The sequence below is a fragment of the Macrobrachium nipponense genome, chromosome 47 (genome assembly GCF_015104395.2).
Source record: "Macrobrachium nipponense isolate FS-2020 chromosome 47, ASM1510439v2, whole genome shotgun sequence".
In the NCBI taxonomy this organism is placed as follows: domain Eukaryota; kingdom Metazoa; phylum Arthropoda; class Malacostraca; order Decapoda; family Palaemonidae; genus Macrobrachium; species Macrobrachium nipponense.
The window spans coordinates 18,205,390-18,218,149 of NC_087222.1; the positions used below are offsets into that span (position 1 = coordinate 18,205,390).

General features: G+C 36.2%; 1 pseudogene; it reads right to left on the minus strand.

Annotated features, from left to right (window-relative positions):
* Positions 1-545: 545 nt before the first annotated feature.
* Positions 546-12,760, minus strand: part of LOC135204552 (uncharacterized) — a 72,302-nt pseudogene continuing 60,087 nt past the window's right edge.

Genomic DNA, 12,760 nt, shown 5'->3' on the forward strand with positions numbered 1-12,760 from the left:
ATATTCATTACACCTCAAAGTAGTCCTCTAAATATTGTTATCCTATTCACATCTCTAATATTATGTTCTTGAAGAAATAATACATCAATTTTATATTGATCAACTAACATCTTTACTTTCAACTGCTTATTAAGCTCATTTAAACCACAAATATTTAATGAAGCAGTGACTAAAGCCATTTTTAAGGAAATATTAAATAAATACATACCAATTATTTACCAATATTTTAGCCAGTTTAGAACATTTAATTTTTACCATTACTATTATCATCATCCTCATGTTTGTGTTTACCAGAGTTCTGATCACTAAATAGACCGATGATCTAATACATTATCAACAACCATATCCTGGCTTTCATTTAAGGGGTTTGACAACTCCAGAAAAAACGGAACATTCCCCCCTCGCTATTATTCAATACTTTTAAGTTTTTCTGTCCATTTGTCCTTTTTATGGTAATTTTTTTTACACCATGAACTGCGTCGTTAACAGTTGCTTGCCCATTTTTTGTCGTACTGGTATTTTGACTTTTGATCTCCGTTCTATTATTAATTACCCTTTTCTTTAGTTGTATTGTTGCCTCTCTTTCCACTCCCTATTAAGGTTTCCTCAGGAATATTCCTCATAGACTCAACATCCATACCATATTCACCTTCACCCTTTCCTTCTTTATAAAGTTGCTCGTCTTCTTCACTGTTGACTATTTCTTCGGTTACGATTTGCATGTTGTCTTCGTATTCCACCTTTCTTCCGTTTATAATTTCTTCCTTGTGCACATCTTCTCCTTCTGTTTCTACTTGCACAATTTCATCAGGAGAAAACTGCAAAGGAGCACATATCTCGTCGCCACTGTCTTCACTCATTCGATAATCTTCATTCCCCTCCTCTAATCCTTCTTCCTTATTTATTTTTTTTCCTTCTTGGTTTTCCTGAGTATTTCCTCTCGGACCTTTGTCAGCTGCACTATTTGTGTATACATCGGTTTCATCTTCACTAATATCAATTCCTCTTTGGCTATCATTTACCTCTTGTCCCTCAATGTTCTTTCACTATTAAGAAAAACTTACTGAATCTGTTGCTTCTTATTGAATCCACTTTTCCATACCTGCTCATAATGTTTATTATCAATTCATCAGACAATTCAAAGGATGCATTCCTTATCGATATATATGTATACGAGGTACTTATATTCACAACTTTCACGCTATCTACCTCACTTATCTTGATCTGGTTATCCTCAAATTGTCTTACTATTTCCAAGAATTTGTTCTCTGAGCTGAACTTAACTACTACTTTATTCCTGCTCACATTCTGTACACCCAAGATGTCAGCAAAATATCAAGTTTCAATTCTCTGAATAAACAACAATACATACATTTTCGATGGACATATACCTCCCAGGAATTGTGTTAAACCAATGGAGTCCTTTCTCCTCCAAAAAGCTTGGAAACGAATCCATGTTGTTTTACGTACTGTATCTCATAAAACAACAAAGAGAACGGGTAAACTTTTATCATAAAAAACGGACCTTCCCCAAGGCAAACGCCTTGGGGGGGTATAAAAAACAAACGTTTCCAAGTACCCCCGTCTATTTTAAGTCTCTATTTGGCACATATTCCTGTACTTATAAACGTTTTCCAATTAAGTCTGTGTACTCACACTCACCTTCACGATGCTCCATGCATTGTTATCAGTGCTTGAGTACATTACATCACCAAAAAATAAAGGCTAAAGTACAGAGCGAATGTAACCACGGGATCTTTTGACGATGCCCTTCCTTCTTCTTCTCTATCAGTGTAAAGTGATGCCGTTTGGGTGAAGAATGCGGCAGCCACCTTCCAAAGATTAATGAATAGTTTGGTGTACGGTTTAGAAGGTTGTGTGGTATACATAGACAATATTTTTATCTATAATGATGATTGGAAGACTCATCTGAAGAGAATTAAGGCTTTGTTTGAATTGCTGAAAAAAAGCAGGTTTGGTAGTGAATTTGAAAAAGAGTGAGTTTGCTAAAGCGAAAGTCATGTATTTAGGCCACGAGGTTGGTGGTGGCCAGGTAATTTCAAAACAGGCCAATATTGAATCGATAAAGAAAATAGGTGTTCCTAAATGTTGTAGGGATGTCCGTAAGTTTCTTGGCTTAGTAGGTTATTACAGGCGTTTTGTCAAGAACTTTTCGGACATTGCTGAACCTCTAACCCGTCTCTTGAAGAAGGAAGTGAAATTTGTTTGGTCCTCTGACACTCAAAATGCTTTAGAGAAGTTGAAACAGGTTCTTGTTAGTTTCCCTATTTTGAGAGCTCCGGATTTCGATGTCCCTTTTGCTCTTGCTACGGATGCCAGTAATCTGGGTGTTGGTTCAGTCCTTTTACAGGCTGACGAACAAGGCATGTCTCATCCAGTTGCCTTCTTCTCTAAAAAGTTAACGTCTGCCCAGCGGAAATATTCAACCGTTGAGGAGACACTCGCCTTGATCCTAGCAATTAATCATTTTTCTGTTTATCTATCATCAACAGGTACGCCTATAAAAATTGACTGATCATAACCCTCTAACTTTTGTCAGCAGGTATAAAAATAAGAATCAGAGGCTAATGCGATGCAGCCTCATGCTTCAAGAATGGAATCTGGAGTTTACTCATATTCCAGGAAAGGATAACGTTGTGGCTGATATTCTTTCACGCAGCATAGAATAAATATACTTGCTGAGGGCTTTGCAATCATAAAGGGAGTATCCGTATTGTCCCAATTGATGTGTGTGTGCTGTAGGTGTGAGTAGTTAGGTTTGTATTGGAAAGAATTTAACATTTAATGTGTATTGATTATAATTTATTTTACAGGAATCATTCTAGTGGTTTACATTATGAGACGTGAAGATTTTAGTATTAAGTAAAGGTGAAAGTAAATAATATCGATTACTTACGTAAGGTTTATTATTAGAGTAAGTTTTTTGAAGGTTGATGGTGTGATAGGCCTCGTTACTAAAACCAATACTAAGGTTTTAGGATAAAGGTATCGTATTGATAGTATGCTTTGATGCCACTGTAGGTAGGACCTCTCCCTTGGGTGCAATACGATGAAAGGTGACGACTTGTAATTCAAGTATCACATGGGGTGATTTACACTCGCTAATACGGTGATTCGGTTCTTATCAGGCTTGCTTACGCTTCACAAAATTTTGTGTGTTAGAGTTGCGCAGGGGAGACCCATGTAGGTTTTCTCTGTATCGAGTTATATGTGCATGTACTGTATTTCCACTTTGAAGTGGACATTTACTTGTGTTAAGTGGACAGATACACTAATTATTATGAAAACAATGGTTGATTTGGGACACTCGTAGTGACAGTGAGTGCAAAGAGTCACTGGTTATAAGACAGTGCAGAATGTGAATAAGTGTGGCAGTCTGCAACCTCAGAATACCGGATTTGTTGGGCATATGAGCAATGTGTAGCTCATTGTTGATTGCCATGTGCAATGGTGGTGATCTGAAAGGTTTTAATGTAAAAACTTTCGAACTTTGGTCAAGTGTTGGTACTTGAGTACTTTGGAATTTTTGCATCATCCCGCATCTTTCATTATTTTAGCCTCCCCCCCTTCCCTTTTTGAGTCCTCATTTTGTGCATGTTGTGATGTATGTTTTTGCTTTACTTAGTTTTTATTTCAGGTTTTGTAAATGTCATATTTAGTATTAATATTTACTTGATTGATTGTGTGAATAATGCATAAGGTACAATTTGGAATATATATGTAAAAAAAAATTTTTCTCCTGGTATGGAGGTGTCAGTATGTGATCCTTTTTCGTTAAATAAATTATCAAATTAAATTTATATATTATTATATATATATATATATATATATATATATGTATATATATATATATATATATATATATATATACATATTTGTTAAAACTAGTTTTACCTCCTATCGAGTATAACAATTGTTTGCTTGTTATTTACGTTCCTGTTTGTCTTTAAGGAGGTTGTGTGTGTGGTCCCTCCCCTGTGAATAAGTGGGGGAGGTTAACTTCTTTGCCATCTCTTGCTTCTTGGTGGTTTGCAGCCGCTGTTGCCCTGATTTGCCCATTTGCGGACCCTGGGATTTTTTAATATCCGCCATCTTCAAATTGGAAGATCTCTTTAGATAAACTATCTGGACTTAATTGATATTCACCGCACCACCTCTGTTTCAGTTATAAAGCCAGGGGGATCTCGCTATCCCATGGTAAGTTTTTTGATACCTTTTTCATTGATCACGGCTGTGATTCTGTCGTGGCTGCTCGACTGGACCCCGAGTTTAATAACCACCTGTGGTACTACGCCTCCAGACGTGGAGGATTCCGTATTCTTTAAAGAGAATAATAAGCATTAGTGATAACGGAGTTTTTTAGTAACAAGTTTGGTTTACATAAGAATTAGCCTGTAAATCGTCAGGATATTCTTTCTTTTCGATTTCCTCCTCCTTTCTGGGCCCCCTTATTTTGGTTTGAGTGTGTTGGTTAGGCTATCTTAATTTTGTATACGTGTTTTGAATTATTATTAAGTGTGACAGTAGTTCATTTATTTCCTGTACTCAAAGATGTTCAGGTGTATTTTCTGTCTGGTTATTTATGTATTAAATTTATGGTTTTTCATTGTACTTGTTTTTCCTCCCTTGAATTCATCCTTGCACTTTGAAAACTGAGTTTGTGGTATGATTCCACCTTATTGTGGGCTTATATCAGTGATATATGGATACTTAGAGAAAATTGAATAGTCTATTCTGGTGACGGTATAACGAGCGGTTACACTCTTAAAGGATAGCAGTCCTTCAACTCACCCTACCTGTGTGTTCTGGTTAGTCTGCTGTAGGTTTTTATATAAAAATATTTGTTTTGGTATCATATAGAACTTTATTTATACTTCAGATCCTGAGAGCAGCTAGATGTACAGTACTGCCACCTTGTTTAAGTACCTGACTCTTGTAGGAACTTAATGATTTCGTTATGGTCAGGAATAACTTGACTATTTGATGAGGTAAAAGCTTCATGTTGGAGTAAATAAATGTATTAATTCTGCCTTCTTTATTTAACTTACTTTTCTTTTTAACTACAAGCTAAGATGAAATTTGTTTTTGGTTTGTATTTCTTGGTTTATTGTTGACAGAAGTAGAGAGTGGGTGCTGGATATGATGAAATGGAAGCAGTATTTCTTGAAGGCAGGACTTTGAGCCTTATGTAGTTTACATCAGCCTTCCTATCTGGATATTGTATATAGAAGTCAAGTGTTGATACCAAAGTAGCTCCTGCCATTAGTCCTAGTTTAAGAGAAGCCACTGAATATCATGCCATATTTTACCCAAAAACGTTCCTTCTGATCCATTAACATCTCATTGTGAGGGTCAGTAGTTGCATGGGATTTGATAGCCGCATAATCATCTACTTTCCTCTCATAATGATCATATTTCAAGTGATTGGTAGTTAGTAAGTCGTTCTGCTGCACTTGACATAGCTACGTAATTCCCAAAAATTTGCCTCAGTGTGCTGACCTTTCACTCATATTATCATCATTATCAGTATTCTTATTTGAGTTTTTTGTTTGCAGTAGTTGTGAAATTGTTTTGCAGTGTCTTGTGCACTTTCACCGAGAATTTTTGCTTTCATCTATGTCCCGGTGTCATAGTATTTTTAAATTGTTTTCTTTCCTTCCATATCTGCAACTTTTCTGACTAACTTCTTTCCTGTTTGAAACGCATATGCACGCCATTTCTGCCTATTTTCAGTTCTTATATGATCTGATCTTCCCAGCATACTCCAGTCAGTGAACCTGAGCATTTTTTAGTTGTCTCTCCCAAATCTGCTCTGTATTCTTTGCAAGTGTCCTTCTTTACCTGTCATGTTGAATAGTATATGCTGCCCTTTACGTGCATCGCAGGTTTCCTTTTTTTTCCAAAAGCCAAAAGGGAGAAAACAGTTACCTGTCATTAGTCGCTTGTTCTTACTCCACTTCATCCAGGATGTTGCCAAGGAAATGGAAATGTTCTACCTCCTCCAAGGCCTTCTGTTCAGTTACAACAGTTTGCTCCTACTCAGGCCAGACCTATAAGAGTGGTCTGGTTCAAGAAAATAATAATAATATACCATCTCCATCATCTCTCTCATAGTATTGTACATTCCTTTGCAATTCCTGCGTCACCATCTGTTCCATTCTATTCGTAGTGTTGTTTTATATCTTTTCCTCTTCTGTTGCATCTGCATAGACACATTCCTCTTCCTTGGCTTTGCTTTTTTTCCTTCTGTCACCAGAAGCCTGGATTCACTTTGGTTTCGATTCTCTTATCTATTCTTCTATTCCTTATTTCTGGAGCCTCCCTTTTTGCATTTATTTGAAACATTACTGTCTTTCCTGTAAAATTCTGTGCCTACTTGCTTCTTTTGATACTGTGTCAAATGCAATTTTAATACCCATGTAGTTGTGATAACCTCCTTTTTTGCATAGGACTTCTCCTGTAGCTTGTTTAGTACAGAGACTGCTGCCTCTGTTATGGGTCTCCCTGGCATGAAACTGCAAGTGCCAACTGTTGATTTTGACAGTTGTTGCAGACGTTTTTTTTAATTGCAATGTCTCCAATACTTTCACAGCATGTCTTAATGATTTCATTCCTTCATACCATTTTCATACTTGTTTTATTGTTGTGTGGTATATAATATTCTTCTACCACTGTTGTTTGATATTTCCTGAATATTTTTTTTTTTTTATCATATACAGGCAGTCCCCGGGTTACGGCAGGAGTTCCGTTCCCGGAAGGGCGCTGTAAGCCGAAAATCGCCTTAACCCGAATCATCATAATTATAATGGGAATAAATAGCAACAGCACTGTAAGTACAAGTTACAGCACTGTAAGGCAGGTTAACAGCACCACGAGGCAAGCGCCTTAAGTCTGGAACGACTTAACCCGAACCTGATGTAACCCGTGGACTGTGTGTATTCGATGATTAGCTTCCAGCACCATTCTGAAGGTGGCTTTAGGAAATGACACATTACTATTCCTGATAGTCATGGAGGAGCCTTTCCAGTTTTCATGATCTTAAGACTATCTGTTTTCATCATTCCTCCTCATTTATTGCTCTATTCCAGACATTTCCCTTTTGTTTCTGAGCCCTGCAGGGGGTTAGTACTGTCAGTGCACCTCACACAGTGCACTATAGGCATTACTTAAGGTTCTTTGCAGCATCCCTTTAGTCTCTAGCTGCAACCCCTTTGATTCCTTTTATTGTACCTCTATTCAAACTATCTTTCTTGGAACTTGCTTTTCACCCTTTCCTAAGAATTATGGTTTCACAGTGTAACTGTGAGGCTTTCCTCCTGTTACCCCTTTAAAACCTTTTTGCTCTCAATTTCCTTTTCATCCCTGAATGACCCCGTCATAGATCCAAGCTCTTGGCCTGTGGCCTGAACTTTATACTATTCCATTCCACTTTTGTCCCTAAGGAGTGCTGAGATTCTGATTACAGTCTTCTAAAAAGAGGGTGTTGAACAAAGCCAACGTTTTGTTTATTTTTCAGAATGATGCCAAAGTTTACGTTTTGCAATCATAAGAGGCTGAGGTCTAAATGATAACTTCAGCGTGAGTAGAGTCTTCAGCTTAACAGGAGAACTTTTGGAATCTTAGCCACTCTTTTAGGGTAAGCAGAGATATTCCAGAATTTTAGGTGGTGAGATCTTTTGCACAATGTTGGTGTCGTTATCCTTTTTTTTTTTTTTTTATCAAGATCAAAGGTCATATTCAAGAGTATTTCTTCTCCAAGGAGTTTTGTTTCTTTATCCCCTTTGATGCAGGTCATGTTCTAGTTATTTCACAATAGCTTTCACTTAATTATATGGTTCTGTCGGAGTGCATCATACAAGTGTAGTTTCTGTGGTAAAGCAATGCTTATGAAACTCACATTTCATTTACAATTTACTTATTTTGACCATGGTACCATGCCTTTAAATGGTTGCATGGTGTATTGGGAAGAGAAATATTCTCTGAGTATTCTAATTTCAAGTTGTGTTGTGTAGACTGTGCCAAACCAACTTTTAGGCTTACAATTGTTGATCATGAGGCAGGAAGGTGTCAGTTGCAGATAGTTTACTTAATCCGTTTTCTTTGAAAAATGTTATATATTATCCTCATTGCCTGCTTTGGCGAAATGTTTTGTGAGACACATCTGATTTCGGCAGAATCTTTGAAAAGCAGATGTGAGGAAGCTACATATAGCAATCATAGTTATCTTCACTAAAGAAGAATGTTTATATTTTGCAATGATGATGTATGTGGGTAAGTATACTTGCAGTTATTTATGTACACTTGTATGCTTGTGCAGATATTTAATTGTAAACTTATATAGAATGATATTGTGTTGCAGTTTTTGATTGATTCAATTGTTTTAATGATTTAAATACCCTCAATGTTGTATTGAGGTTTTCTAAAGGTGACTTGATTTTGTGTTTAGTTACAGTATTGCCATGCATAATTATATATATATATATATATATATATATATATATATAGTGTGTGTGTGTGTGTGTGTGTGTATATATAATTTTTATTTATTTGTATTCCTAACTATCATTGTAAGTGGTTATGCTGAATAGTTTATTATTATTATTATTATTATTATTATTATTATTATTATTATTATTATTTTTATCATTAGTACAGTTATATGTGGTGTTGTATAGGAGGAAATGTGAGTGTACAAAGTGCCTTTTTTGAAACGAGAAAATGTTCGAATGGCTATTGTGGTTCAGGTTGATCATAAATGTACATATATACTATATTGTGCAATAGCTTTCAGATTAATAGCCAACCACATTATATTACCTAAGTAAAGGACTGGTTGTGCCGACTGATTTCTTACATTTAGTTTTATTTTCAGCCTGAAAAAGTTTTCTGTATTTTTCCTTTTAATTTTTGGTCTCATTATGCATTTGAAGTATTGAAAGAATCTTATTCCATATATATTTTGTTATCTAAGGTACCTTCTAATACCAACTATTACTTTAACCTTTGCTTCTTTTCAGTCCTCTTTTATCTTTTGAATATTTATCTCCAACTTCTTCCTCTGAGTCTACTTTTCACGCTGTATATAGTTCCCTCTGCCTTTGCAGTACTACCCTTCCAAATGTTTGTGACTTGATACTATGCCATGTGGATTCGCAAGATTCCCGAGTATTTGGTATAGTCTCCTCCTCCTCCTCCTCCTCCACTTTTCATGGCAGTTTTCCTGTTCGTAATTGCCTCATCGTCAAGACAGCCTCTTTTGTTGAATGGTTAGAACTTTTGGTATATGATAAATTTAATCTATATTATTTTGACTGAATCTAGCTTTAAATAATCTAATATCAAAAGCATTAAAGTTATGTTTCCAAAAAGTTGCCGCTGACCACTTTATGCAGTAATTCTGTAGATGATATTTGTAACTTCTGTATACAAGCCTTAAAAGCTTATTTATGACTATTTAATTCCTAATTATCATGAGTCTTATTTCATTGCCCTTAAACTTCTCTATTTCTCTTTTGGTCGTATTGGGCTACTTTCTTAGTTGGAGCCCTTGGACTTGTAGCAGTCTGCTTCTCCATAATAAGGTTGCAGCTTGGTTTGGAACAATAAGGGTATTAAAGTTATGAAGCTCTGTTCTCACACTTCAGGTCCTGTACCTTCCAATGTCAGGTTTGCATATATTTACGTCAGCCAGAATATTGCTTGTTATTCTCCAAAGACCCATTTCACCTCTTCACTATTGCTTCATCTGTCCTGCCAGCATCCTCTACTTTGTTTTCATTCTCTTCATTCAGAATATTTTCGAAATTGTCCTTCAGTCATTCTAGTATCACTGGTGTTGTATCATCATTTATTTCTCCATTTTCATTCTTTATATGTGTAATTTCCAACATTCCTCGGCTACTTTTTCTCCTGAATATACCCACTCTGACATCTGCTTTTGAGGTTCTGATTCCATTCCTTCCAACTCCTCTTCATAGCACATTTCACCTGCTTTTTAGCCTCCCTTCTCCCTCAAGAAATGCCTGTCATCTCCCCTACCTGTCGTCCGCCCAACTCGAAGGCAGACTCCTTTTCCATTGTTCTTTGTGTGTCCTGATTCTAACTCTGTGTCTCTCTTTAAATCCCTTTCCCAATGTCACACTTCTGATGCTGCTGCCTTTTGCATGTTGTCATTCACTAGTTTCAACCGAGTTGAAACTCTTCTTAGCTCCCCAAGGTTTGGTCTCTCATGGGTTCTAAGGTCTCTTGTCATGATCCCTTCCAAGACCTAGTGTGCAATGCTTTCTGTATATTCTTGAATAAATCCCCTTGGCTTCTTTCTGCTTAGTTGTCCAACTTCTCTGACTTCACCGTGATCCAGTTTTTGCTCCCTATTAGGAGAGTTCATTTCTTGTCTCATTGGTAAATTTTATTTTGAAGTGATCTCTTATAAACTCTGAATGAGTAGCCAATTCAAGGCATAATTGGTTTTTTCCAAATACTTCAAAGTAAGTGTCTCGATTATGGAGAATGTTTGTTTTTTTCAGTGAATTCTTATGTATTTGTAATAACACTTGTAGTATTTTTCATTATTATATTTTCATGTATTTCATAGGTTGCTTAATATAATTTTAAGAGATGTTTAATGTAAATGTTCTGCAGTATTTTACTTATATTAAAGTTTACTTATTAAATAAACTAGGTAAGGTCATTTATCTTATTTATATTAAATGTTCAATAAAATGAATATGGTAAGGTAATTGTTTCATGTAGATTTTTATAATGGAATTAGGTAAGTATACTCATGTAAATAGAGTATGCAACATGAAAGTGAAAAAGTTTTTGTGTAAATTACTTGGCATGTCAGCATTTTTGGGTGATATGATTGAAATATACTGTTGTGAAATTATTATTCTCTCCAGTATTATGTAAACAGGCATACATGATTTATTTAAAGTGTACTATTTCATTATTTTCCTTAACTATAATGTAAAGGTTTTGGGTCTGTTTAACGTCTGAATCAGTAACCTCAAGCTATGTAGCATCTGAAACAGTCCCCACTGATGAGGCTGCTTTATAAAAGCCAAAATGATGTTGGTGCTCTCATAGAGCCCAGAAAAACAGCTGAGTGTGTTTGAGGCTAGAACGTTTCGGATTCAATCCCTGGATTCTGTTTATAACAAAGAACAGAATCTTTTTTGGTTGATGTAAAGTGGCAACTCTAGTTGTGTCCACCATATCCTGGTAACTATGCAAAATACAATCCAGATATAAATATAAATTATGATAACAGTAATACTAATGGCCAATCATTAAATAATAAAATTTTAATATTTGCAGTCTAGTTAGTAGGAGTTTTATTATTATTTTTAAGATGAATGTAGTAATATGTGATGTCATTACCAATAATGCCATCATCATTTGTAATATAAATGCCCATCTATTTGAATGTCTATAGCTTGAGTAGGTGTGACCAAGAGAGTTGATTGTGAGAAATGCAGAAATTGGCAACCAAAACTGGAGAATGATACCAGTTATGAAAACTGGCTCCTCGAGATATGTAGTAGGTACTTTTTTTCAGCAGTTTACTTGTAGGTCGTAGGTTAGAGATGTTTCATTGCAATCTCAGTCATAAAGTTTCTGTAGAACAACAGGTAAAAAGAGTTGAATTCTACGTGAATTTATTTTGGTGTTTTATTGATCAGAGATGGAATAATTGGTTGGGTTGATCTTGGTGACTGAATAATATTGTGGAAGTCATTCAGACTAGGACTCTCTGACTGGCTTTTAGGAGGATGTGGTCAGTGTGCATAAAGAAGTTTCCTATGTGCTCGAAAGTTTCCTATTTGCTTGTAGGATGCTAGTTCATCGCTGGACGAGTAGTTTTCGAGCTCGGCTGCCAATCCAGTGGTCCGAAGTTCAATTCCCGGCTCTGCAAACGCAGAATCGGAGGAATTTATTTCTGGTGATAGAAATTCATTTCTCGATATAATGTGGTTCGGATTCCACAATAAGCTGTAGGTCCCGTTGCTAGGTGACCAATTGGTTCCTAGCCACGTGGAAAATATCTAATCCTTCTGGCCAGCCCTAGGAGAGCTGTAAATCAGCTCAGTGGTCTGGTAAAACTAAGATATACTTAACTTTAACTTATTCGTAGGATGCTGATCCTTTGTCTTTATTCTTGGAGTTTTCTTTGGACTGAGAGTGCCAGCGTTGATGTTATGAGGTGAGGTAAGGTGAGGAGAGGTAGGGAGATAATGGGAGGCAATGTAAGGTGAGGAGAGGTAATGAGAAGTGAGGTGAGGAAAAGTGAGGAGAGGTATGGTGAGATAATGTGAGGCAATGTAAGGTGAGGAGAGGTAATGGGAGGTGAGGTAAGATGAGGTGAGGTAAAGTGAGGTAAGGTAAGATAATGGAAGGTGAGGTAATGGGAGGTAAAACAGGGTGAGGTCACAGGAGTGAGGTAAGGTGAGGAGAGGCACGGTGAGGTCACAGGAGATGAGGTGATGAGAGGTAAGGTAGGGAGAGGCCACAAGAGATTTTGCAATGAAAGTAGGAAATCTCAGGTGTTTTCCCTAAATCCTGAGTTTGGTCAAACAAAGTCTGCAAACTTGACGAAAAGTTCAAAGAAAGAAAAACACTGAATCATATATAAGAAGTCAATCAATATACGATCTACTACCTTTAATTAATTCATATAGAATTAAGTATTCGTAAAAATATAACATTAAAACTTTAAACATTCCTGGAGATTTTATTG